Raw genomic sequence first — 22,782 nt, 5'->3', positions numbered from 1 at the left:
CGACCCATAATACCAATTCGGAAAGCCCCAAGAGTGTTTCTAGCAAGCAAATGGGTATTCGTTCCATTGGACCATTCCGGAGGCCAAACTTTGACGTTTGAAGGTGTTTTGGATGTTTTTTTGTGATCGCGACACAATTAGCTACGAGCACAAAATTATGTTTGGATATGGCTATCTCTTGTTTTTCGCGGTTGGAAGCACGTCCAAGGTGAATAAACCGGTCCACATATAAAGTGGGACCCACATTGAATGATCCCTTGAGTTTTCAAAAAACGATATATGCGACTGCATGGTATATACTTACGGATGCGATCATACCAGCACTAATGCACCGGATCCCATCAGAACTCCGCAGTTAAGCATGATTGGGCGAGAGTAGTACTAGGATGGGTGACCTCCCGGGAAGTTCTCGTGTTGCATCCCTCCCTCTTTTTTTTTTTTTTTTTTTTTTGGTTGTTGCGTAAGACTATATAGTACAAACAGAACATCGTAACTTTTACATCGTGATGAACCACGCGACCCATAATACCATTTCGGAAAGCCCCAAGAGTGTTTCTGGCAAGGCAATGGGTCTTTCTGCCATTGGGCCATTCCGGAGGCCATATTTTGACGTTTGAAGGTGTTTCAGATGTTTTTTTTTTAATCGCGACACAATTAGCTATGAGTACAAAATTATGTTTGGATATGGTTATCTCTTGTTTTTCGCGGTTGGAAGCACATCCAAGGTGAATAAACCGGTCCACATAAAAAAAAAAATAAATAAAAAAAAAATAAATAAATAATCAAGTGGGACCCACATTGAATGATCCCTTGAGTTTTCAAAAAATGATATATGCGATTGCATGGTATATACTAACGAATGCGATCATACCAGCACTAATGCACTGGATCCCATCAGAACTCCGCAGTTAAGCGTGCTTGGGCGAGAGTTGTACTAGGATGGGTGACCTTCCCAGAAGTCCTCGTGTTGCATCCCTTCCTCTTTTTTTTTTTTTTTTTTTTTTTTTTGGTTGTTGCATAAGACTATATAGTACAAACAGAACATCGTAACTTTTACATCGTGAGGAACCACGCGACCCATAATACCAATTGGGAAAGCCCCAAGAGTGTTTCTGGCAACCATTCCGGAGGCCGAATTTTGACGTTTGAAGGTGTTTCGGATGTTTTTTTGAGATAGCGACACAATTAGCTATGAGTACAAAATTATGTTTGGATATGGTTATCTCTTGTTTTTCGCGGTTGGAAGCACGTCCAAGGTGAATAAACCGGTCCACATATCAAGTAGGACCCACATTGAATGATCCCTTGAGTTTTCAAAAAACGATATATGCGACTGCATGGTATATACTTACGGATGCGATCATACCAACAATAATGCACCAGATCCCATCAGAACTCCGCAGTTAAGCGTGCTTGGGCGAGAGTAGTACTAGTATGGGTGACCTCCCGGAAAGTCCTCGTGCTGCATCCCTCCCTCTTTTTTTTTGGTTGTTGCGTAAGACTATATAGTACTAAAAGAACGTCGTAACTTTTACATTGTGAGGAACCACACGACCCATAAAACCAATTCGGAAAGCCCCAAGAGTGTTTCTGCCAAGGCAATGGGTATTCATTCCATTGGACCACTCCGGAGGCCAAATTTTGACGTTTAAAGGTGTTTTGGATGTTTTTTTGTGATCGCGACACAATTAGCTACGAGTACAAAATTATGTTTGGATATGGTTATCTCTTGTTTTTCGCGGTTGGAAGCACGTCCAAGGTGAATAAACCGGTCCACATATCAAGTGGAACCCACATTGAATGATCCCTTGAGTTTTAAAAAAACGATATATGCGATTGCATGGTATATACTAACGGATGCGATCATACCAGCACTAATGCACCGGATCCCATCAGAACTCTGCAGTTAATCGTGCTTGGGCGAGAGTAATACTAGGATGGGTGACCTCCCGGGAAGTCCATGTGTTGCATCCCTCCCTCTTTTTTTTTTTTTTTTTTTTTTTTGGTTGTTGCGTAAGACTATATAGTACAAACAGAGCGTCGTAACTTTTACATCGTGAGGAACCACGCGACCCATAATACCCATTCGGAAAGCCCCAAGAGTTTTTCTGGCAAGGCAATAGGTCTACGTTCCATTGGACCATTCCGGAGGCCGAATTTTGACTTTTGAAGGTGTTTCGGATGTTTTTTTGTGATCGCGACACAATTAGCTACGAGCACAAAATTATGTTTGGATATGGTTATCTCTTGTTTTTCGCAGTTGGAAGCACGTCCAAATATCAAGTGGGACCCACATTGAATGATCCCTTGAGTTTTCAAAAAACGATATATGCGACTGCATGGTATATACTTACGGATGCGATCATACCAGCACTAATGCACCGGATCCCATCAGAACTCCGCAGCAAAGCGTGCTTGGGCGAGAGTAGTACTAGGATGGGTGACCTCCCGGGAAGTCCTCGTGTTGCATCCCTCCCTCTTTTTTTTTTTTTTTGGTTGTTGCGTAAGACTATATAGTACAAACAGAACATCGTAATTTTTACATCGTGATGAACCACGCGACCATAAAACCATTTCGGAAAGCCCCAAGAGTGTTTCTGCCAAGGCAATGGGTCTTCATTCCATTGGACCATTCCGGAGGCCGAATTTTGACATTTGAAGGTGTTTTGGATGTTTTTTTGTGATCGCGACACAATTAGCTACGAGTACAAAATTATGTTTGGATATGGTTATCTCTAGTTTTTCGCTGTTGGAAGCACGTCCAAGGTGAAAAACCGGTCCACATATCAAGTGGGACCCACATTGAATGATCCCTTGAGTTTTAAAAAAACGATATATGCGATTGCATAGTATATACTAACGGATGCGATCATACCAGCACTAATGCACCGGATCCCATCAGAACTCCGCAGTGAAGCGTGTTTGGGCGAGAGTAGTACTAGGATGGGTGACCTCCCGGGAAGTCCTCGTGTTGCATCCCTCCCTCTTTTTTTTTTTTTTTTTTTTTGGTTGTTAAGTAAGACTATATAGTACAAACAGAGCGTCGTAACTTTTACATCGTGAGGAACCACGCGACCCATAATACCAATTGGGAAAGCCCCAAGAGTGTTTCTGGCAAGGCAATGGGTCTACGTTCGATTGGACCATTCCGGAGGCCGAATTTTGACGTTTGAAGGTGTTTCGGATGTTTTTTTGTGATCGCGACACAATTAGTTACGAGCACAAAATTATGTTTGGATATGGTTATCTCTAGTTTTTCGCAGTTGGAAGCACGTTCAAGGTGAAAAACCGGTCCACATATCAAGTGGGACCCACATTGAATGATCCCATGAGTTTTCAAAAAACGATATATGCGATTGCATGGTATATACTAACGGATGCGATCATACCAGCACTAATGCACCGGATCCCATCAGAACTCTGCAGCTAAGCGTGCTTGGGCAAGAGTAGTACTAGGATGGGTGACCTCCCGGGAAGTCCTCGTGTTGCATCCCTCCCTCTTTCTTTTTTTTTTTTTGGTTGTTGCGTAAGACTATATAGTACAAACAGAACATCGTAATTTTTACATCGTGATGAACCACGCGACCATAAAACCATTTCGGAAAGCCCCAAGAGTGTTTCTGGCAAGGCAATGGGTCTTCATTCCATTGGACCATTCCGGAGGCCGAATTTTGACGTTTGAAGGTGTTTTGGATGTTTTTTTGTGATCGCGACACAATTAGCTACGAGTACAAAATTATGTTTGGATATGGTTATCTCTAGTTTTTCGCTGTTGGAAGCACGTCCAAGGTGAAAAACCGGTCCACATATCAAGTGGGACCCACATTGAATGATCCCATGAGTTTTCAAAAAACGATATATGCGATTGCATGGTATATACTAACGGATGCGATCATACCAGCACTAATGCACCGGATCTCATCAGCACTCCGCAGCTAAGCGTGCTTGGGCGAGAGTAGTACTAGGATGGGTGAACTCCCGGGAAGTCCTCGTGTTGCATCCCTCCCTCTTTTTTTTTTTTTCTTTTTTTTTTTTTGGTTGTTGCGTAAGACTATATAGTACAAACAGAACATCGTAATTTTTACATCGTGATGAACCACGCGACCATAAAACCATTTCGGAAAGCCCCAAGAGTGTTTCTGGCAAGGCAATGGGTCTTCATTCCATTGGACCATTCCGGAGGCCGAATTTTGACGTTTGAAGGTGTTTTGGATGTTTTTTTGTGATCGCGACACAATTAGCTACGAGTACAAAATTATGTTTGGATATGGTTATCTCTAGTTTTTCGCTGTTGGAAGCACGTCCAAGGTGAAAAACCGGTCCACATATCAAGTGGGACCCACATTGACTGATCCCTTGAGTTTTAAAAAAACGATATATGCGATTGCATAGTATATACTAATGGATGCGATCATACCAGCACTAATGCACCGGATCCCATCAGAACTCCGCAGTGAAGCGTGCTTGGGCGAGAGTAGTACTAGGATGGGTGACCTCCCGGGAAGTCCTCGTGTTGCATCCCTCCCTCTTGTTTTTTTTTTTTTTTGGTTGTTGCGTAAGACTATATAGTACAAACAAAGCATCGTAACTTTTACATCGTGAGGAACCATGCACCCATAATACCAATTGGGAAAGCCCCAAGAGTGTTTCTGGCAAGGCAATGGGTCTACGTTCCATTGGACCATTCCGGAGGCCGAATTTTGACGTTTGAAGGTGTTTCGGATGTTTTTTTGTGATCGCGACACAATTAGCTACGAGCACAAAATTATGTTTGGATATGGTTATCTCTTGTTTTTCGCGGTTGGAAGCACGTCTAAGGTGAATAAACCGGTCCAAATATCAAGTGGGACCCACATTGAATGATCCCTTGAGTTTTCAAAAAACGATTTATGCAATTGCATGGTATATTCTAAGGATGCGATCATACCAGCACTAATGCACCGGATCCCATCAGAACTCCGCAGTGAAGCGAGCTTGGGCGAGAGTAGTACTAGGATGGGTGACCTCCCGGGAAGTCCTCGTGTTGCATCCCTCCCTCTTTTTTTTTTTGTTTTTTTTTGGTTGTTGCGTAAGACTATATAGTACAAACAGAGCGTCGTAACTTTTACATCGTGAGGAACCACGCGACCCATAATACCAATTGGGAAAGCCCCAAGAGTGTTTCTGGCAAGGCAATGGGTCTACGTTCCATTGGACCATTCCGGAGGCCGAATTTTGACGTTTGAAGGTGTTTCAGATGTTTTTTTGTGATTGCGACACAATTAGCTACGAGCACATAATTATGTTTGGATATGGTTATCTCTTGTTTTTCGCGGTTGGATGCACGTCTAAGGTGAATAAACCGGTCCAAATATCAAGTGGGACCCACATTGAATGATCCTTTGAGTTTTCAAAAAACGATATATGCGATTGCATGGTATATACTAACGGATGCGATCATACCAGCACTAATGCACCGGATCCCATCAGAACTCCGCAGCTAAGCGTGCTTTGGCGAGAGTAGTACTAGGATTAATGACCTCCCGGGAAGTCCTCGTGTTGCATCCCTCCCTCTTTTTTTTTTTTTTTTTTTTTTTTTTTGGTTGTTGCGTAAGACTATATAGTACAAACAGAACATCGTAATTTTTACATCGTGAAGAACCACGCGACCATAAAACCATTTCGGAAAGCCCCAAGAATGTTTCTGGCAAGGCAATGGGTCTTCATTCCATTGGACCATTCCGGAGGCCGAATTTTGTCGTTTGAAGGTGTTTCGGATGTTTTTTTGTGATCGCGACACAATTAGCTACGAGTACAAAATTATGTTTGGATATGGTTATCTCTAGTTTTTCGCGGTTGGAAGCACGTCCAAGGTGAGTAACCGGTCCACATATCAAGTGGGACCCACATTGAATGATCCCTTGAGTTTTCAAAAAACGATATATGCAATTGCATGGTATATTCTAAGGATGCGATCATACCAGCACTAATGCACTGGATCCCATCAGAACTCCGCAGTTAAGCGCGCTTGGGTGAGAGTAGTACTAGGATGGGTGACCTCCCGGGAAGTCCTTGTGTTGCATCCCTCCCTCTTTTTTTTTTGTTTTTTTTTGGTTGTTGCGTAAGACTATATAGTACAAACAGAGCGTCGTAACTTTTACATCGTGAGGAACCACGCGACCCATAATACCAATTGGGAAAGGCAATGGGTCTACGTTCCATTGGACCATTCCGGAGGCCGAATTTTGACGTTTGAAGGTGTTTCGAATGTTTTTTTTTGTGATCGCGACACAATTAGCTACGAGCACAAAATTATGTTTGGATATGGTTATCTCTTGTTTTTCGCGGTTGGAAGCAAGTCCAAGGTGAATAAACCGGTCCACATATAAAGTGGGACCCACATTGAATGATCCCTTGAGTTTTCAAAAAACGATATATGCGACTGCATGGTATACACTTACGGATGCGATCATACCAGCACTAATGCACTGGATCCCATCAGAAGTCTGCAGTTAAGCATGCTTGGGCGAGAGTAGTACTAGGATGGGTGACCTCCTGGGAAGTCCTCGTGTTGCATCCCTCCCTCTTTTTTTTTTTTTTTTTTTGGTTGTTGCGTAAGACTATATAGTACAAACAGAACATTGTAATTTTTACATCATGATGAAGCACGCGACCATAAAACCATTTGAGAAAGCCCCAAGAGTGTTTCTGGCAAGGCAATGGGTCTTCGTTCCATTGGACCATTCCGGAGGCCGAATTTTGACGTTTGAAGGTGTTTTGGATGTTTTTTTGTGATCGCGACACAATTAGCTACGAGTACAAAATTATGTTTGGATATGGTTATCTCTAGTTTTTCGCTGTTGGAAGCACGTCCAAGGTGATAAACCGGTCCACATATCAAGTGGGACCCACATTGAATGATCCCTTGAGTTTTCAAAAAACGATATATGCAATTGCATGGTATATTCAAAGGATGCGATTATACCAGCACTAATGCACCGGATCCCATCAGAACTCCGCAGTTAAGCGCGCTTGGGCGAGAGTAGTACTAGGATGGGTGACCTCCCGGGAAGTCCTCGTGTTGCATCCCTCCCTCTTTTTTTTTTTTGTTTTTTTTGGTTGTTGCGTAAGACTATATAGTATAAACAGAACATCGTAATTTTTACATCGTGACGAACCACGCGACCATAAAACCATTTCGGAAAGCCCCAAGAGTGTTTCTGGCAAGGAAATGGGTCTTCATTCCATTGGACCATTCCGGAGGCCGAATTTTGACGTTTGAAGGTGTTTTGGATGTTTTTTTGTGATCGCGACACAATTAGCTACGAGCACAAAATTATGTTTGGATATGGTTATCTCTTGTTTTTCGCGGTTGGAACCACGTCCAAAGGTGAATAAACCGGTCCACATATAAAGTGGGACCCACATTGATTGATCCCTTGAGTTTTCAAAAAACGATATATGCGATTGCATGGAATATACTAACGAATGCGATCATACCAGCACTAATGCACCGGATCCCATCAGCACTCCGCAGTCAAGCGTGCTTGGGCGAGAGTAGTACTAGGATGGGTGACCTCCCGGGAAGTCCTCGTGTTGCATCCCTCCCTCTTTTTTTTTTTTTTGGTTGTTGCGTAAGACTATATAATACAAACAGAGCGTCGTAACTTTTACATCGTGAGGAACCACGCGACCCATAATACCAATTGGGAAAGCCCCAAGAGTGTTTCTGGCAAGGCAATGGGTCTACGTTCCATTGGACCATTCCGGAGGCCGAATTTTGACGTTTGAAGGTGTTTCAGATGTTTTTTTGTGATCGCGACACAATTAGCTACGAGCACAAAATTATGTTTGGATATGGTTATCTCTTGTTTTTCGCGGTTGGAAGCACGTCCAACGTGAATAACCCGGTCCAAATATCAAGTGGGACCCACATTGAATGATCCCTTGAGTTTTCAAAAGACGATATATGCGATTGCATGGTATATACTTACGGATGCGATCATACCAGCACTAATGCACCAGATCCCATCAGAACTCTGCAGCTAAGCATGCTTGGGCGAGAGTAGTACTAGGATGGGTGACCTCCCGGGAAGTCCTCGTGTTGCATCCCTCCCTCTTTTTTTTTTTTTTTTTTTTTTTTTTTTTGTTGTTGCGTAAGACTATATAGTACAAACAGAACATCGTAATTTTTACATCGTGATGAACCACACGACCATAAAACCATTTCGGAAAGCCCCAAGAGTGTTTCTGGCAAGGCAATGGGTCTTCATTCCATTAGACCATTCCGGAGGCCAAATTTTGACGTTTGAAGGTGTTTTGGATGTTTTTTTGTGATCGCGACACAATTAGCTACGAGTACAAAATTATGTTTGGATATGGTTATCTCTAGTTTTTCGCGGTTGGAAGCACGTCCAAGGTAAAAAACCGGTCCACATATAAAGTGGGACCCACATTGAATGATCCCTTGAGTTTTCAAAAAACGATATATGCGATTGCATAGTATATACTAACGGATGCGATCATACCAGCACTAATGCACCGGATCCCATCAGAACTCCACAGTAAAGCGTCCTTGGGCGAGAGTAGTACTAGGATGGGTGACCTCCCGGGAAGTCCTCGTGTTGCATCCCTCCCTCTTGTTTTTTTTTTTTTTTTGGTTGTTGCGTAAGACTATATAGTACAAACAGAGCGTCGTAACTTTTACATCGTGAGGAACCATGCACCCATAATACCAATTGGGAAAGCCCCAAGAGTGTTTCTGGCAAGGCAATGGGTCTACGTTCCATTGGACCATTCCGGAGGCCGAATTTTGACGTTTGAAGGTGTTTCGGATGTTTTTTTGTGATCGCGGCACAATTAACTACGAGCACATAATTATGTTTGGATATGGTTATCTCTTGTTTTTCGCGGTTGGAAGCACGTCTAAGGTGAATAAACCGGTCCAAATATCAAGTGGGACCCACATTGAATGATCCCTTGAGTTTTCAAAAAACGATATATGCAATTGCATGGTATATTTTAAGGATGCGATCATACCAGCACTAATGCACCGGATCCCATCAGAACTCCGCAGTTAAGCGCGCTTGGGCGATAGTAGTACTAGGATGGGTGACCTCCCGGGAAGTCCTCGTGTTGCATCCCTCCCTCTTTTTTTTTTTGTTTTTTTTTGGTTGTTGCGTAAGACTATATAGTACAAACAGAGCGTCGTACCTTTTACATCGTGAGGAACCACGCGACCCATAATACCAATTGGGAAACCCCAAGAGTGTTTCTAGCAAGGCAATGCGTCTACGTTCCATTGGACCATTCCGGAGGCCGAATTTTGACGTTTGAAGGTGTTTCGAATGTTTTTTTTGTGATCGCGACACAATTAGCTACGAGCACAAAATTATGTTTGGATATGGTTATCTCTTGTTTTTCACGGTTGGAAGCACGTCCAAGGTGAATAAACCGGTCGACATATCAAGTGGGACCCACATTGAATGATCCCTTGAGTTTTCCAAAAACGATATATGCGACTGCATGGTATATACTTTCGGATGCGATCATACCAGCACTAATGCACTGGATCCCATTAGAACTCCGCAGTTAAGTGTGCTTGGGCGAGACTAGTACTAGGATGGGTGACCTCCCGGGAAGTCCTCTTGTTGCATCCCTCCCTTTTTTTTTTTTTTTTTTTTTTTTTGGTTGTTGCGTAAGACTATATAGTACAAACAGAACGTCGTAACTTTTACATCGTGAGGAACCACGCGACCCATAATACCAATTCGGAAAGCCCCAAGAGTTTTTCTGGCAAGGCAATGGGTCTTCGTTCCATTGGACCATTCCGGAGGCCGAATTTTTGACGTTCGAAGGTGTTTGAGATGTTTTTTTGTGATCGCGACACAATTAGCTACGAGTACAAAATTATGTTTGGATATGGTTATCTCTTGTTTTTCGCGGTTGGAAGCAAGTCCAAGGTGAATAAACCGGTCCACATATAAAGTGGGACCCACATTGAATGATCCCTTGAGTTTTCAAAAAACGATATATGCGACTGCATGGTATATACTTACGGATGCGATCATACCAGCACTAATGCACTGGATCCCATCAGAACTCTGCAGTTAAGCATGGTTGGGCGAGAGTAGTACTAGGATGGGTGACCTCCCGGGAAGTCCTCGTGTTGCATCTCTCCCTCTTTTTTTTTTTTTTTTTTTTTTTTGTTGTTGCGTAAGACTATATAGTACAAACAGAACATCGTAATTTTTACATCATGATGAACCACGCGACCATAAAACCATTTCGGAAAGCCCCAAGAGTGTTTCTGGCAAGGCAATGGGTCTTTGTTCCATTGGACCATTCCGGAGGCCGAATTTTGACGTTTGAATGTGTTTTGGATGTTTTTTTGTGATCGCGACACAATTAGCTACGAGTAATTATGTTTGGATATGGTTATCTCTAGTTTTTCGCGGTTGGAAGCACGTCCAAGGTGAGAAACCGGTCCACATATCAAGTGGGACCCACATTGAATGATCCCTTGAGTTTTCAAAAAACGATATATGCAATTGCATGGTATATTCTAACGGATGCGATCATACCAGCACTAATGCACCGGATCCCATCAGAACTCCGCAGTTAAGCGCGCTTGGGCGAGAGTAGTACTAGTATGGGTGACCTCCCGGGAAGTCCTCGTGTTGCATCCCTCCCTCTTTTTTTTTTTTGTTTTTTTTTTGGTTGTTGCGTAAGACTATATAGTACAAACAGAGCGTCGTAACTTTTACATCGTGAGGAACCACGCACCCATAATACCAATTGGGAAAGCCCCAAGAGTGTTTATGGCAAGGCAATGGGTCTACGTTCCATTGGACCATTCCGGAGGCCGAATTTTGACGTTTGAAGGTGTTTCGGATGTTTTTTTGAGATAGCGACACAATTAGCTATGAGTACAAAATTATGTTTGGATATGGTTATCTCTTGTTTTTCGCGGTTGGAAGCACGTCCAAGGTGAATAAACCGGTCCACATATCAAGTAGGACCCACATTGAATGATCCCTTGAGTTTTCAAAAAACGATATATGCGACTGCATGGTATATACTAACGGATGCGATCATACCAGCACTAATGCACCGGATCCCATCAGAACTCCACAGTAAAGCGTCCTTGGGCGAGAGTAGTACTAGGATGGGTGACCTCCCGGGAAGTCCTCGTGTTGCATCCCTCCCTCTTGTTTTTTTTTTTTTTTGGTTGTTGCGTAAGACTATATAGTACAAACAGAGCGTCGTAACTTTTACATCGTGAGGAACCATGCACCCATAATACCAATTGGGAAAGCCCCAAGAGTGTTTCTGGCAAGGCAATGGGTCTACGTTCCATTGGACCATTCCGGAGGCCGAATTTTGACGTTTGAAGGTGTTTCGGATGTTTTTTTGTGATCGCAACACAATTAACTACAAGCACATAATTATGTTTGGATATGGTTATCTCTTGTTTTTCGCGGTTGGAAGCACGTCCAAGGTGAATAAACCGGTCGACATATCAAGTGGGACCCACATTGAATGATCCCTTGAGTTTTCCAAAAACGATATATGCGACTGCATGGTATATACTTTCGGATGCGATCATACCAGCACTAATGCACTGGATCCCATTAGAACTCCGCAGTTAAGTGTGCTTGGGCGAGACTAGTACTAGGATGGGTGACCTCCCGGGAAGTCCTCTTGTTGCATCCCTCCCTTTTTTTTTTTTTTTTTTTTTTTTTTTTGGTTGTTGCGTAAGACTATATAGTACAAACAGAACGTCGTAACTTTTACATCGTGAGGAACCACGCGACCCATAATACCAATTCGGAAAGCCCCAAGAGTTTTTCTGGCAAGGCAATGGGTCTTCGTTCCATTGGACCATTCCGGAGGCCGAATTTTTGACGTTCGAAGGTGTTTGAGATGTTTTTTTGTGATCGCGACACAATTAGCTACGAGTACAAAATTATGTTTGGATATGGTTATCTCTTGTTTTTCGCGGTTGGAAGCAAGTCCAAGGTGAATAAACCGGTCCACATATAAAGTGGGACCCACATTGAATGATCCCTTGAGTTTTCAAAAAACGATATATGCGACTGCATGGTATATACTTACGGATACGATCATACCAGCACTAATGCACTGGATCCCATCAGAACTCTGCAGTTAAGCATGCTTGGGCGAGAGTAGTACTAGGATGGGTGACCTCCCGGGAAGTCCTCGTGTTGCATCCCTCCCTCTTTTTTTTTTTTTTTTTTTTTTTTTGTTGTTGCGTAAGACTATATAGTACAAACAGAACATCGTAATTTTTACATCATGATGAACCACGCGACCATAAAACCATTTCGGAAAGCCCCAAGAGTGTTTCTGGCAAGGCAATGGGTCTTTGTTCCATTGGACCATTCCGGAGGCCGAATTTTGACGTTTGAATGTGTTTTGGATGTTTTTTTGTGATCGCGACACAATTAGCTACGAGTAATTATGTTTGGATATGGTTATCTCTAGTTTTTCGCGGTTGGAAGCACATCCAAGGTGAGAAACCGGTCCACATATCAAGTGGGACCCACATTGAATGATCCCTTGAGTTTTCAAAAAACGATATATGCAATTGCATGGTATATTCTAACGGATGCGATCATACCAGCACTAATGCACCGGATCCCATCAGAACTCCGCAGTTAAGCGCGCTTGGGCGAGAGTAGTACTAGTATGGGTGACCTCCCGGGAAGTCCTCGTGTTGCATCCCTCCCTCTTTTTTTTTTTTGTTTTTTTTTTGGTTGTTGCGTAAGACTATATAGTACAAACAGAGCGTCGTAACTTTTACATCGTGAGGAACCACGCACCCATAATACCAATTGGGAAAGCCCCAAGAGTGTTTATGGCAAGGCAATGGGTCTACGTTCCATTGGACCATTCCGGAGGCCGAATTTTGACGTTTGAAGGTGTTTCGGATGTTTTTTTGTGATCGCGACACAATTAGCTACGAGCACAAAATTATGTTTGGATATGGTTATCTCTTGTTTTTCGCGGTTGGAAGCACGTCCAACGTGAATAACCCGGTCCAAATATCAAGTGGGACCCACATTGAATGATCCCTTGAGTTTTCAAAAGACGATATATGCGATTGCATGGTATATACTTACGGATGCGATCATACCAGCACTAATGCACCAGATCCCATCAGAACTCTGCAGCTAAGCATGCTTGGGCGAGAGTAGTACTAGGATGGGTGACCTCCCGGGAAGTCCTCGTGTTGCATCCCTCCCTCTTTTTTTTTTTTTTTTTTTGTTGTTGCGTAAGACTATATAGTACAAACAGAACATCATAATTTTTACATCGTGATGAACCACACGACCATAAAACCATTTCGGAAAGCCCCAAGAGTGTTTCTGGCAAGGCAATGGGTCTTCATTCCATTGGACCATTCCGGAGGCCAAATTTTGACGTTTGAAGGTGTTTTGGATGTTTTTTTGTGATCGCGACACAATTAGCTACGAGTACAAAATTATGTTTGGATATGGTTATCTCTAGTTTTTCGCGGTTGGAAGCACGTCCAAGGTGAAAAACCGGTCCACATATAAAGTGGGACCCACATTGAATGATCCCTTGAGTTTTCAAAAAACGATATATGCGATTGCATAGTATATACTAACGGATGCGATCATACCAGCACTAATGCACCGGCTCCCATCAGAACTCCACAGTAAAGCGTCCTTGGGCGAGAGTAGTACTAGGATGGGTGACCTCCCGGGAAGTCCTCGTGTTGCATCCCTCCCTCTTGTTTTTTTTTTTTTTTTTGGTTGTTGCGTAAGACTATATAGTACAAACAGAGCGTCGTAACTTTTACATCGTGAGGAACCATGCACCCATAATACCAATTGGGAAAGCCCCAAGAGTGTTTCTGGCAAGGCAATGGGTCTACGTTCCATTGGACCATTCCGGAGGCCGAATTTTGACGTTTGAAGGTGTTTCGGATGTTTTTTTGTGATCGCGACACAATTAACTACGAGCACATAATTATGTTTGGATATGGTTATCTCTTGTTTTTCGCGGTTGGAAGCACGTCTAAGGTGAATAAACCGGTCCAAATATCAAGTGGGACCCACATTGAATGATCCCTTGAGTTTTCAAAAAACGATATATGCAATTGCATGGTATATTTTAAGGATGCGATCATACCAGCACTAATGCACCGGATCCCATCAGAACTCCGCAGTTAAGCGCGCTTGGGCGATAGTAGTACTAGGATGGGTGACCTCCCGGGAAGTCCTCGTGTTGCATCCCTCCCTCTTTTTTTTTTTTTTTTTTTTTTTTTGTTGTTGCGTAAGACTATATAGTACAAACAGAACATCGTAATTTTTACATCATGATGAACCACGCGACCATAAAACCATTTCGGAAAGCCCCAAGAGTGTTTCTGGCAAGGCAATGGGTCTTTGTTCCATTCCGGAGGCCGAATTTTGACGTTTGAATGTGTTTTGGATGTTTTTTTGTGATCGCGACACAATTAGCTACGAGTAATTATGTTTGGATATGGTTATCTCTAGTTTTTCGCGGTTGGAAGCACATCCAAGGTGAGAAACCGGTCCACATATCAAGTGGGACCCACATTGAATGATCCCTTGAGTTTTCAAAAAACGATATATGCAATTGCATGGTATATTCTAACGGATGCGATCATACCAGCACTAATGCACCGGATCCCATCAGAACTCCGCAGTTAAGCGCGCTTGGGCGAGAGTAGTACTAGTATGGGTGACCTCCCGGGAAGTCCTCGTGTTGCATCCCTCCCTCTTTTTTTTTTTTGTTTTTTTTTTGGTTGTTGCGTAAGACTATATAGTACAAACAGAGCGTCGTAACTTTTACATCGTGAGGAACCACGCACCCATAATACCAATTGGGAAAGCCCCAAGAGTGTTTATGGCAAGGCAATGGGTCTACGTTCCATTGGACCATTCCGGAGGCCGAATTTTGACGTTTGAAGGTGTTTCGGATGTTTTTTTGTGATCGCGACACAATTAGCTACGAGCACAAAATTATGTTTGGATATGGTTATCTCTTGTTTTTCGCGGTTGGAAGCACGTCCAACGTGAATAACCCGGTCCAAATATCAAGTGGGACCCACATTGAATGATCCCTTGAGTTTTCAAAAGACGATATATGCGATTGCATGGTATATACTTACGGATGCGATCATACCAGCACTAATGCACCAGATCCCATCAGAACTCTGCAGCTAAGCATGCTTGGGCGAGAGTAGTACTAGGATGGGTGACCTCCCGGGAAGTCCTCGTGTTGCATCTCTCCCTCTTTTTTTTTTTTTTTTTTTTTGTTGTTGCGTAAGACTATATAGTACAAACAGAACATCATAATTTTTACATCGTGATGAACCACACGACCATAAAACCATTTCGGAAAGCCCCAAGAGTGTTTCTGGCAAGGCAATGGGTCTTCATTCCATTGGACCATTCCGGAGGCCAAATTTTGACGTTTGAAGGTGTTTTGGATGTTTTTTTGTGATCGCGACACAATTAGCTACGAGTACAAAATTATGTTTGGATATGGTTATCTCTAGTTTTTCGCGGTTGGAAGCACGTCCAAGGTGAAAAACCGGTCCACATATAAAGTGGGACCCACATTGAATGATCCCTTGAGTTTTCAAAAAACGATATATGCGATTGCATAGTATATACTAACGGATGCGATCATACCAGCACTAATGCACCGGCTCCCATCAGAACTCCACAGTAAAGCGTCCTTGGGCGAGAGTAGTACTAGGATGGGTGACCTCCCGGGAAGTCCTCGTGTTGCATCCCTCCCTCTTGTTTTTTTTTTTTTTTTGGTTGTTGCGTAAGACTATATAGTACAAACAGAGCGTCGTAACTTTTACATCGTGAGGAACCATGCACCCATAATACCAATTGGGAAAGCCCCAAGAGTGTTTCTGGCAAGGCAATGGGTCTACGTTCCATTGGACCATTCCGGAGGCCGAATTTTGACGTTTGAAGGTGTTTCGGATGTTTTTTTGTGATCGCGACACAATTAACTACGAGCACATAATTATGTTTGGATATGGTTATCTCTTGTTTTTCGCGGTTGGAAGCACGTCTAAGGTGAATAAACCGGTCCAAATATCAAGTGGGACCCACATTGAATGATCCCTTGAGTTTTCAAAAAACGATATATGCAATTGCATGGTATATTTTAAGGATGCGATCATACCAGCACTAATGCACCGGATCCCATCAGAACTCCGCAGTTAAGCGCGCTTGGGCGATAGTAGTACTAGGATGGGTGACCTCCCGGGAAGTCCTCGTGTTGCATCCCTCCCTCTTTTTTTTTTTGTTTTTTTTTGGTTGTTGCGTAAGACTATATAGTACAAACAGAGCGTCGTACCTTTTACATCGTGAGGAACCACGCGACCCATAATACCAATTGGGAAACCCCAAGAGTGTTTCTAGCAAGGCAATGCGTCTACGTTCCATTGGACCATTCCGGAGGCCGAATTTTGACGTTTGAAGGTGTTTCGAATGTTTTTTTTGTGATCGCGACACAATTAGCTACGAGCACAAAATTATGTTTGGATATGGTTATCTCTTGTTTTTCGCGGTTGGAAGCACGTCCAAGGTGAATAAACCGGTCGACATATCAAGTGGGACCCACATTGAATGATCCCTTGAGTTTTCCAAAAACGATATATGCGACTGCATGGTATATACTTTCGGATGCGATCATACCAGCACTAATGCACTGGATCCCATTAGAACTCCGCAGTTAAGTGTGCTTGGGCGAGACTAGTACTAGGATGGGTGACCTCCCGGGAAGTCCTCTTGTTGCATCCCTCCCTTTTTTTTTTTTTTTTTTTTTTTTTTTGGTTGTTGCGTAAGACTATATAGTACAAACAGAACGTCGTAACTTTTACATCGTGAGGAACCACGCGACCCATAAGACCAATTCGGAAAGCCCCAAGAGTTTTTCTGGCAAGGCAATGGGTCTTCGTTCCATTGGACCATTCCGGCGGCCGAATTTTTGACGTTCGAAGGTGTTTGAGATGTTTTTTTGTGATCGCGACACAATTAGCTACGAGTACAAAATTATGTTTGGATATGGTTATCTCTTGTTTTTCGCGGTTGGAAGCAAGTCCAAGGTGAATAAACCGGTCTACATATAAAGTGGGACCCACATTGAATGATCCCTTGAGTTTTCAAAAAACGATATATGCGACTGCATGGTATATACTTACGGATGCGATCATACCAGCACTAATGCACTGGATCCCATCAGAACTCTGCAGTTAAGCATGCTTGGGCGAGAGTAGTACTAGGATGGGTGACCTTGCATCCCTCCCTCTTTTTTTTTTTTTTTTTTTTTTTTGTTGTTACGTAAGACTATATAGTACAAACAGAACATCGTAATTTTTACATCATGATGAACCACGCGACCATAAAACCATTTCGGAAAGCCCCAAGAGTGTTTCTGGCAAGGCAATGGGTCTTTGTTCCATTGGACCATTCCGGAGGCCGAATTTTGACGTTTGAATGTGTTTTGGATGTTTTTTTGTGATCGCGACACAATTAGCTACGAGTAATTATGTTTGGATATGGTTATCTCTAGTTTTTCGCGGTTGGAAGCACGTCCAAGGTGAGAAACCGGTCCACATATCAAGTGGGACCCACATTGAATGATCCCTTGAGTTTTCAAAAAACGATATATGCAATTGCATGGTATATTCTAACGGATGCGATCATACCAGCACTAATGCACCGGATCCCATCAGAACTCCGCAGTTAAGCGCGCTTGGGCGAGAGTAGTACTAGTATGGGTGACCTCCCGGGAAGTCCTCGTGTTGCATCCCTCCCTCTTTTTTTTTTTGTTTTTTTTTTGGTTGTTGCGTAAGACTATATAGTACAAACAGAGCGTCGTAACTTTTACATCGTGAGGAACCATGCACCCATAATACCAATTGGGAAAGCCCCAAGAGTGTTTCTGGCAAGGCAATGGGTCTACGTTCCATTGGACCATTCCGGAGACCGAATTTTGACGTTTGAAGGTGTTTCGGATGTTTTTTTGTGATCGCAACACAATTAACTACAAGCACATAATTATGTTTGGATATGGTTATCTCTTGTTTTTCGCGGTTGGAAGCACGTCCAAGGTGAATAAACCGGTCGACATATCAAGTGGGACCCACATTGAATGATCCCTTGAGTTTTCCAAAAACGATATATGCGACTGCATGGTATATACTTTCGGATGCGATCATACCAGCACTAATGCACTGGATCCCATTAGAACTCCGCAGTTAAGTGTGCTTGGGCGAGACTAGTACTAGGATGGGTGACCTCCCGGGAAGTCCTCTTGTTGCATCCCTCCCTTTTTTTTTTTTTTTTTTTTTTTTTTTTGGTTGTTGCGTAAGACTATATAGTACAAACAGAACGTCGTAACTTTTACATCGTGAGGAACCACGCAACCCATAATACCAATTCGGAAAGCCCCAAGAGTTTTTCTGGCAAGGCAATGGGTCTTCGTTCCATTGGACCATTCCGGAGGCCGAATTTTTGACGTTCGAAGGTGTTTGAGATGTTTTTTTGTGATCGCGACACAATTAGCTACGAGTACAAAATTATGTTTGGATATGGTTATCTCTTGTTTTTCGCGGTTGGAAGCAAGTCCAAGGTGAATAAACCGGTCCACATATAAAGTGGGACCCACATTGAATGATCCCTTGAGTTTTCAAAAAACGATATATGCGACTGCATGGTATATACTTACGGATGCGATCATACCAGCACTAATGCACTGGATCCCATCAGAACCCTGCAGTTAAGCATGCTTGGGCGAGAGTAGTACTAGGATGGGTGACCTCCCGGGAAGTCCTCGTGTTGCATCCCTCCCTCTTTTTTTTTTTTTTTTTTTTTTTTGTTGTTGCGTAAGACTATATAGTACAAACAGAACATCGTAATTTTTACATCATGATGAACCACGCGACCATAAAACCATTTCGGAAAGCCCCAAGAGTGTTTCTGGCAAGGCAATGGGTCTTTGTTCCATTGGACCATTCCGGAGGCCGAATTTTGACGTTTGAATGTGTTTTGGATGTTTTTTTGTGATCGCGACACAATTAGCTACGAGTAATTATGTTTGGATATGGTTATCTCTAGTTTTTCGCGGTTGGAAGGACATCCAAGGTGAGAAACCGGTCCACATATCAAGTGGGACCCACATTGAATGATCCCTTGAGTTTTCAAAAAACGATATATGCAATTGCATGGTATATTCTAACGGATGCGATCATACCAGCACTAATGCACCGGATCCCATCAGAACTCCGCAGTTAAGCGCGCTTGGGCGAGAGTAGTACTAGTATGGGTGACCTCCCGGGAAGTCCTCGTGTTGCATCCCTCCCTCTTTTTTTTTTTTGTTTTTTTTTTGGTTGTTGCGTAAGACTATATAGTACAAACAGAGCGTCGTAACTTTTACATCGTGAGGAACCACGCACCCATAATACCAATTGGGAAAGCCCCAAGAGTGTTTATGGCAAGGCAATGGGTCTACGTTCCATTGGACCATTCCGGAGGCCGAATTTTGACGTTTGAAGGTGTTTCGGATGTTTTTTTGTGATCGCGACACAATTAGCTACGAGCACAAAATTATGTTTGGATATGGTTATCTCTTGTTTTTCGCGGTTGGAAGCACGTCCAACGTGAATAACCCGGTCCAAATATCAAGTGGGACCCACATTGAATGATCCCTTGAGTTTTCAAAAGACGATATATGCGATTGCATGGTATATACTTACGGATGCGATCATACCAGCACTAATGCACCAGATCCCATCAGAACTCTGCAGCTAAGCATGCTTGGGCGAGAGTAGTACTAGGATGGGTGACCTCCCGGGAAGTCCTCGTGTTGCATCCCTCCCTCTTTTTTTTTTTTTTTTTTTTGTTGTTGCGTAAGACTATATAGTACAAACAGAACATCATAATTTTTACATCGTGATGAACCACACGACCATAAAACCATTTCGGAAAGCCCCAAGAGTGTTTCTGGCAAGGCAATGGGTCTTCATTCCATTGGACCATTCCGGAGGCCAAATTTTGACGTTTGAAGGTGTTTTGGATGTTTTTTTGTGATCGCGACACAATTAGCTACGAGTACAAAATTATGTTTGGATATGGTTATCTCTAGTTTTTCGCGGTTGGAAGCACGTCCAAGGTGAAAAACCGGTCCACATATAAAGTGGGACCCACATTGAATGATCCCTTGAGTTTTCAAAAAACGATATATGCGATTGCATAGTATATACTAACGGATGCGATCATACCAGCACTAATGCACCGGCTCCCATCAGAACTCCACAGTAAAGCGTCCTTGGGCGAGAGTAGTACTAGGATGGGTGACCTCCCGGGAAGTCCTCGTGTTGCATCCCTCCCTCTTGTTTTTTTTTTTTTTTTGGTTGTTGCGTAAGACTATATAGTACAAACAGAGCGTCGTAACTTTTACATCGTGAGGAACCATGCACCCATAATACCAATTGGGAAAGCCCCAAGAGTGTTTCTGGCAAGGCAATGGGTCTACGTTCCATTGGACCATTCCGGAGGCCGAATTTTGACGTTTGAAGGTGTTTCGGATGTTTTTTTGTGATCGCGACACAATTAACTACGAGCACATAATTATGTTTGGATATGGTTATCTCTTGTTTTTCGCGGTTGGAAGCACGTCTAAGGTGAATAAACCGGTCCAAATATCAAGTGGGACCCACATTGAATGATCCCTTGAGTTTTCAAAAAACGATATATGCAATTGCATGGTATATTTTAAGGATGCGATCATACCAGCACTAATGCACCGGATCCCATCAGAACTCCGCAGTTAAGCGCGCTTGGGCGATAGTAGTACTAGGATGGGTGACCTCCCGGGAAGTCCTCGTGTTGCATCCCTCCCTCTTTTTTTTTTTGTTTTTTTTTGGTTGTTGCGTAAGACTATATAGTACAAACAGAGCGTCGTACCTTTTACATCGTGAGGAACCACGCGACCCATAATACCAATTGGGAAACCCCAAGAGTGTTTCTAGCAAGGCAATGCGTCTACGTTCCATTGGACCATTCCGGAGGCCGAATTTTGACGTTTGAAGGTGTTTCGAATGTTTTTTTTGTGATCGCGACACAATTAGCTACGAGCACAAAATTATGTTTGGATATGGTTATCTCTTGTTTTTCGCGGTTGGAAGCACGTCCAAGGTGAATAAACCGGTCGACATATCAAGTGGGACCCACATTGAATGATCCCTTGAGTTTTCCAAAAACGATATATGCGACTGCATGGTATATACTTTCGGATGCGATCATACCAGCACTAATGCACTGGATCCCATTAGAACTCCGCAGTTAAGTGTGCTTGGGCGAGACTAGTACTAGGATGGGTGACCTCCCGGGAAGTCCTCTTGTTGCATCCCTCCCTTTTTTTTTTTTTTTTTTTTTTTTTTTGGTTGTTGCGTAAGACTATATAGTACAAACAGAACGTCGTAACTTTTACATCGTGAGGAACCACGCGATCCATAATACCAATTCGGAAAGCCCCAAGAGTTTTTCTGGCAAGGCAATGGGTCTTCGTTCCATTGGACCATTCCGGAGGCCGAATTTTTGACGTTCGAAGGTGTTTGAGATGTTTTTTTGTGATCGCGACACAATTAGCTACGAGTACAAAATTATGTTTGGATATGGTTATCTCTTGTTTTTCGCGGTTGGAAGCAAGTCCAAGGTGAATAAACCGGTCCACATATAAAGTGGGACCCACATTGAATGATCCCTTGAGTTTTCAAAAAACGATATATGCGACTGCATGGTATATACTTACGGATGCGATCATACCAGCACTAATGCACTGGATCCCATCAGAACTCTGCAGTTAAGCATGCTTGGGCGAGAGTAGTACTAGGATGGGTGACCTCCCGGGAAGTCCTCGTGTTGCATCCCTCCCTCTTTTTTTTTTTTTTTTTTTTTTTTGTTGTTGCGTAAGACTATATAGTACAAACAGAACATCGTAATTTTTACATCATGATGAACCACGCGACCATAAAACCATTTCGGAAAGCCCCAAGAGTGTTTCTGGCAAGGCAATGGGTCTTTGTTCCATTGGACCATTCCGGAGGCCGAATTTTGACGTTTGAATGTGTTTTGGATGTTTTTTTGTGATCGCGACACAATTAGCTACGAGTAATTATGTTTGGATATGGTTATCTCTCGTTTTTCGCGGTTGGAAGCACGTCCAAGGTGAGAAACCGGTCCACATATCAAGTGGGACCCACATTGAATGATCCCTTGAGTTTTCAAAAAACGATATATGCAATTGCATGGTATATTCTAACGGATGCGATCATACCAGCACTAATGCACCGGATCCCATCAGAACTCCGCAGTTAAGCGCGCTTGGGCGAGAGTAGTACTAGTATGGGTGACCTCCCGGGAAGTCCTCGTGTTGCATCCCTCCCTCTTTTTTTTTTTTGTTTTTTTTTTGGTTGTTGCGTAAGACTATATAGTACAAACAGAGCGTCGTAACTTTTACATCGTGAGGAACCACGCGACCCATAATACCAATTGGGAAAGCCCCAAGAGTGTTTCTGGCAAGGCAAAGGTTCTACGTTCCATTGGACCATTCCGGAGGCCGAATTTGGACGTTTGAAGGTGTTTCGAATGTTTTTTTTGTGATCGCGACACAATTAGCTACGAGCACAAAATTATGTTTGGATATGGTTATCTCTTGTTTTTCGCGGTTGGAAGCACGTCCAAGGTGAATAAACCG

The 22,782-nt window shown here is 43.0% G+C and overlaps 33 non-coding genes and 10 pseudogenes across 33 annotated transcripts; all 43 read left to right on the top strand.

Moving 5' to 3' along the window:
* The first annotated feature begins 304 nt into the window (after positions 1–304).
* Positions 305–423, top strand: LOC147947491 (5S ribosomal RNA). The gene has a single exon (XR_015595798.1). It is a non-coding gene; the product is annotated as a 5S ribosomal RNA (ribosomal RNA).
* Positions 424–857: 434 nt separating this feature from the next.
* On the top strand, positions 858–976 carry LOC147947490 (5S ribosomal RNA; annotated as a pseudogene).
* A 376-nt stretch (positions 977–1,352) lies between these two features.
* LOC147947489 (5S ribosomal RNA) lies at positions 1,353–1,471 on the top strand (annotated as a pseudogene).
* A 384-nt stretch (positions 1,472–1,855) lies between these two features.
* On the top strand, positions 1,856–1,974 carry LOC147947488 (5S ribosomal RNA). The gene has a single exon (XR_015595999.1). It is a non-coding gene; the product is annotated as a 5S ribosomal RNA (ribosomal RNA).
* A 380-nt stretch (positions 1,975–2,354) lies between these two features.
* Positions 2,355–2,473, top strand: LOC147947487 (5S ribosomal RNA). Its single transcript, XR_015595899.1, has one exon. It is a non-coding gene; the product is annotated as a 5S ribosomal RNA (ribosomal RNA).
* Positions 2,474–2,861: 388 nt separating this feature from the next.
* On the top strand, positions 2,862–2,980 carry LOC147947486 (5S ribosomal RNA). The gene has a single exon (XR_015595748.1). It is a non-coding gene; the product is annotated as a 5S ribosomal RNA (ribosomal RNA).
* A 395-nt stretch (positions 2,981–3,375) lies between these two features.
* On the top strand, positions 3,376–3,494 carry LOC147947485 (5S ribosomal RNA). The gene has a single exon (XR_015595807.1). It is a non-coding gene; the product is annotated as a 5S ribosomal RNA (ribosomal RNA).
* Positions 3,495–3,884: 390 nt separating this feature from the next.
* Positions 3,885–4,003, top strand: LOC147947484 (5S ribosomal RNA). Its single transcript, XR_015596020.1, has one exon. It is a non-coding gene; the product is annotated as a 5S ribosomal RNA (ribosomal RNA).
* A 400-nt stretch (positions 4,004–4,403) lies between these two features.
* LOC147947483 (5S ribosomal RNA) lies at positions 4,404–4,522 on the top strand. The gene has a single exon (XR_015595888.1). It is a non-coding gene; the product is annotated as a 5S ribosomal RNA (ribosomal RNA).
* Positions 4,523–4,913: 391 nt separating this feature from the next.
* Positions 4,914–5,032, top strand: LOC147947482 (5S ribosomal RNA). The gene has a single exon (XR_015595761.1). It is a non-coding gene; the product is annotated as a 5S ribosomal RNA (ribosomal RNA).
* A 396-nt stretch (positions 5,033–5,428) lies between these two features.
* On the top strand, positions 5,429–5,547 carry LOC147947481 (5S ribosomal RNA; annotated as a pseudogene).
* Positions 5,548–5,946: 399 nt separating this feature from the next.
* On the top strand, positions 5,947–6,065 carry LOC147947480 (5S ribosomal RNA). Its single transcript, XR_015596008.1, has one exon. It is a non-coding gene; the product is annotated as a 5S ribosomal RNA (ribosomal RNA).
* Positions 6,066–6,440: 375 nt separating this feature from the next.
* On the top strand, positions 6,441–6,559 carry LOC147947479 (5S ribosomal RNA; annotated as a pseudogene).
* Positions 6,560–6,950: 391 nt separating this feature from the next.
* On the top strand, positions 6,951–7,069 carry LOC147947478 (5S ribosomal RNA). Its single transcript, XR_015595758.1, has one exon. It is a non-coding gene; the product is annotated as a 5S ribosomal RNA (ribosomal RNA).
* A 396-nt stretch (positions 7,070–7,465) lies between these two features.
* On the top strand, positions 7,466–7,584 carry LOC147947477 (5S ribosomal RNA). Its single transcript, XR_015595884.1, has one exon. It is a non-coding gene; the product is annotated as a 5S ribosomal RNA (ribosomal RNA).
* Positions 7,585–7,973: 389 nt separating this feature from the next.
* On the top strand, positions 7,974–8,092 carry LOC147947476 (5S ribosomal RNA). Its single transcript, XR_015595756.1, has one exon. It is a non-coding gene; the product is annotated as a 5S ribosomal RNA (ribosomal RNA).
* Positions 8,093–8,493: 401 nt separating this feature from the next.
* Positions 8,494–8,612, top strand: LOC147947475 (5S ribosomal RNA). The gene has a single exon (XR_015596004.1). It is a non-coding gene; the product is annotated as a 5S ribosomal RNA (ribosomal RNA).
* Positions 8,613–9,004: 392 nt separating this feature from the next.
* On the top strand, positions 9,005–9,123 carry LOC147947474 (5S ribosomal RNA). The gene has a single exon (XR_015595889.1). It is a non-coding gene; the product is annotated as a 5S ribosomal RNA (ribosomal RNA).
* Positions 9,124–9,519: 396 nt separating this feature from the next.
* Positions 9,520–9,638, top strand: LOC147947473 (5S ribosomal RNA). The gene has a single exon (XR_015596047.1). It is a non-coding gene; the product is annotated as a 5S ribosomal RNA (ribosomal RNA).
* A 399-nt stretch (positions 9,639–10,037) lies between these two features.
* On the top strand, positions 10,038–10,156 carry LOC147947472 (5S ribosomal RNA; annotated as a pseudogene).
* Positions 10,157–10,548: 392 nt separating this feature from the next.
* On the top strand, positions 10,549–10,667 carry LOC147947471 (5S ribosomal RNA). The gene has a single exon (XR_015595768.1). It is a non-coding gene; the product is annotated as a 5S ribosomal RNA (ribosomal RNA).
* A 397-nt stretch (positions 10,668–11,064) lies between these two features.
* Positions 11,065–11,183, top strand: LOC147947470 (5S ribosomal RNA). Its single transcript, XR_015596002.1, has one exon. It is a non-coding gene; the product is annotated as a 5S ribosomal RNA (ribosomal RNA).
* Positions 11,184–11,575: 392 nt separating this feature from the next.
* LOC147947469 (5S ribosomal RNA) lies at positions 11,576–11,694 on the top strand. Its single transcript, XR_015596046.1, has one exon. It is a non-coding gene; the product is annotated as a 5S ribosomal RNA (ribosomal RNA).
* A 402-nt stretch (positions 11,695–12,096) lies between these two features.
* Positions 12,097–12,215, top strand: LOC147947468 (5S ribosomal RNA; annotated as a pseudogene).
* A 393-nt stretch (positions 12,216–12,608) lies between these two features.
* Positions 12,609–12,727, top strand: LOC147947467 (5S ribosomal RNA). Its single transcript, XR_015595767.1, has one exon. It is a non-coding gene; the product is annotated as a 5S ribosomal RNA (ribosomal RNA).
* Positions 12,728–13,124: 397 nt separating this feature from the next.
* LOC147947466 (5S ribosomal RNA) lies at positions 13,125–13,243 on the top strand. Its single transcript, XR_015595755.1, has one exon. It is a non-coding gene; the product is annotated as a 5S ribosomal RNA (ribosomal RNA).
* A 391-nt stretch (positions 13,244–13,634) lies between these two features.
* Positions 13,635–13,753, top strand: LOC147947465 (5S ribosomal RNA; annotated as a pseudogene).
* A 393-nt stretch (positions 13,754–14,146) lies between these two features.
* On the top strand, positions 14,147–14,265 carry LOC147947464 (5S ribosomal RNA). The gene has a single exon (XR_015595887.1). It is a non-coding gene; the product is annotated as a 5S ribosomal RNA (ribosomal RNA).
* Positions 14,266–14,650: 385 nt separating this feature from the next.
* LOC147947463 (5S ribosomal RNA) lies at positions 14,651–14,769 on the top strand. Its single transcript, XR_015595766.1, has one exon. It is a non-coding gene; the product is annotated as a 5S ribosomal RNA (ribosomal RNA).
* Positions 14,770–15,166: 397 nt separating this feature from the next.
* On the top strand, positions 15,167–15,285 carry LOC147947462 (5S ribosomal RNA). Its single transcript, XR_015595799.1, has one exon. It is a non-coding gene; the product is annotated as a 5S ribosomal RNA (ribosomal RNA).
* A 393-nt stretch (positions 15,286–15,678) lies between these two features.
* Positions 15,679–15,797, top strand: LOC147947461 (5S ribosomal RNA; annotated as a pseudogene).
* Positions 15,798–16,189: 392 nt separating this feature from the next.
* On the top strand, positions 16,190–16,308 carry LOC147947460 (5S ribosomal RNA). The gene has a single exon (XR_015595886.1). It is a non-coding gene; the product is annotated as a 5S ribosomal RNA (ribosomal RNA).
* Positions 16,309–16,704: 396 nt separating this feature from the next.
* Positions 16,705–16,823, top strand: LOC147947459 (5S ribosomal RNA). The gene has a single exon (XR_015596045.1). It is a non-coding gene; the product is annotated as a 5S ribosomal RNA (ribosomal RNA).
* An 894-nt stretch (positions 16,824–17,717) lies between these two features.
* Positions 17,718–17,836, top strand: LOC147947458 (5S ribosomal RNA). The gene has a single exon (XR_015595765.1). It is a non-coding gene; the product is annotated as a 5S ribosomal RNA (ribosomal RNA).
* A 396-nt stretch (positions 17,837–18,232) lies between these two features.
* Positions 18,233–18,351, top strand: LOC147947457 (5S ribosomal RNA). The gene has a single exon (XR_015596043.1). It is a non-coding gene; the product is annotated as a 5S ribosomal RNA (ribosomal RNA).
* Positions 18,352–18,753: 402 nt separating this feature from the next.
* Positions 18,754–18,872, top strand: LOC147947456 (5S ribosomal RNA; annotated as a pseudogene).
* A 392-nt stretch (positions 18,873–19,264) lies between these two features.
* On the top strand, positions 19,265–19,383 carry LOC147947455 (5S ribosomal RNA). The gene has a single exon (XR_015595764.1). It is a non-coding gene; the product is annotated as a 5S ribosomal RNA (ribosomal RNA).
* Positions 19,384–19,780: 397 nt separating this feature from the next.
* Positions 19,781–19,899, top strand: LOC147947454 (5S ribosomal RNA). The gene has a single exon (XR_015595754.1). It is a non-coding gene; the product is annotated as a 5S ribosomal RNA (ribosomal RNA).
* Positions 19,900–20,291: 392 nt separating this feature from the next.
* Positions 20,292–20,410, top strand: LOC147947453 (5S ribosomal RNA; annotated as a pseudogene).
* Positions 20,411–20,802: 392 nt separating this feature from the next.
* Positions 20,803–20,921, top strand: LOC147947452 (5S ribosomal RNA). Its single transcript, XR_015595885.1, has one exon. It is a non-coding gene; the product is annotated as a 5S ribosomal RNA (ribosomal RNA).
* Positions 20,922–21,317: 396 nt separating this feature from the next.
* On the top strand, positions 21,318–21,436 carry LOC147947451 (5S ribosomal RNA). Its single transcript, XR_015596042.1, has one exon. It is a non-coding gene; the product is annotated as a 5S ribosomal RNA (ribosomal RNA).
* A 401-nt stretch (positions 21,437–21,837) lies between these two features.
* LOC147947450 (5S ribosomal RNA) lies at positions 21,838–21,956 on the top strand. Its single transcript, XR_015595916.1, has one exon. It is a non-coding gene; the product is annotated as a 5S ribosomal RNA (ribosomal RNA).
* A 392-nt stretch (positions 21,957–22,348) lies between these two features.
* On the top strand, positions 22,349–22,467 carry LOC147947449 (5S ribosomal RNA). Its single transcript, XR_015595763.1, has one exon. It is a non-coding gene; the product is annotated as a 5S ribosomal RNA (ribosomal RNA).
* The last annotated feature ends 315 nt before the right edge of the window (positions 22,468–22,782 follow it).

The sequence above is a fragment of the Camelina sativa genome, chromosome 3 (assembly GCF_030686135.1).
Source record: "Camelina sativa cultivar CO46 ecotype springtype chromosome 3, ASM3068613v1".
In the NCBI taxonomy this organism is placed as follows: domain Eukaryota; kingdom Viridiplantae; phylum Streptophyta; class Magnoliopsida; order Brassicales; family Brassicaceae; genus Camelina; species Camelina sativa.
The sequence above is the reverse complement of the archived record's forward strand: the minus strand, read 5'-3'. Positions and strand labels throughout refer to the sequence as shown.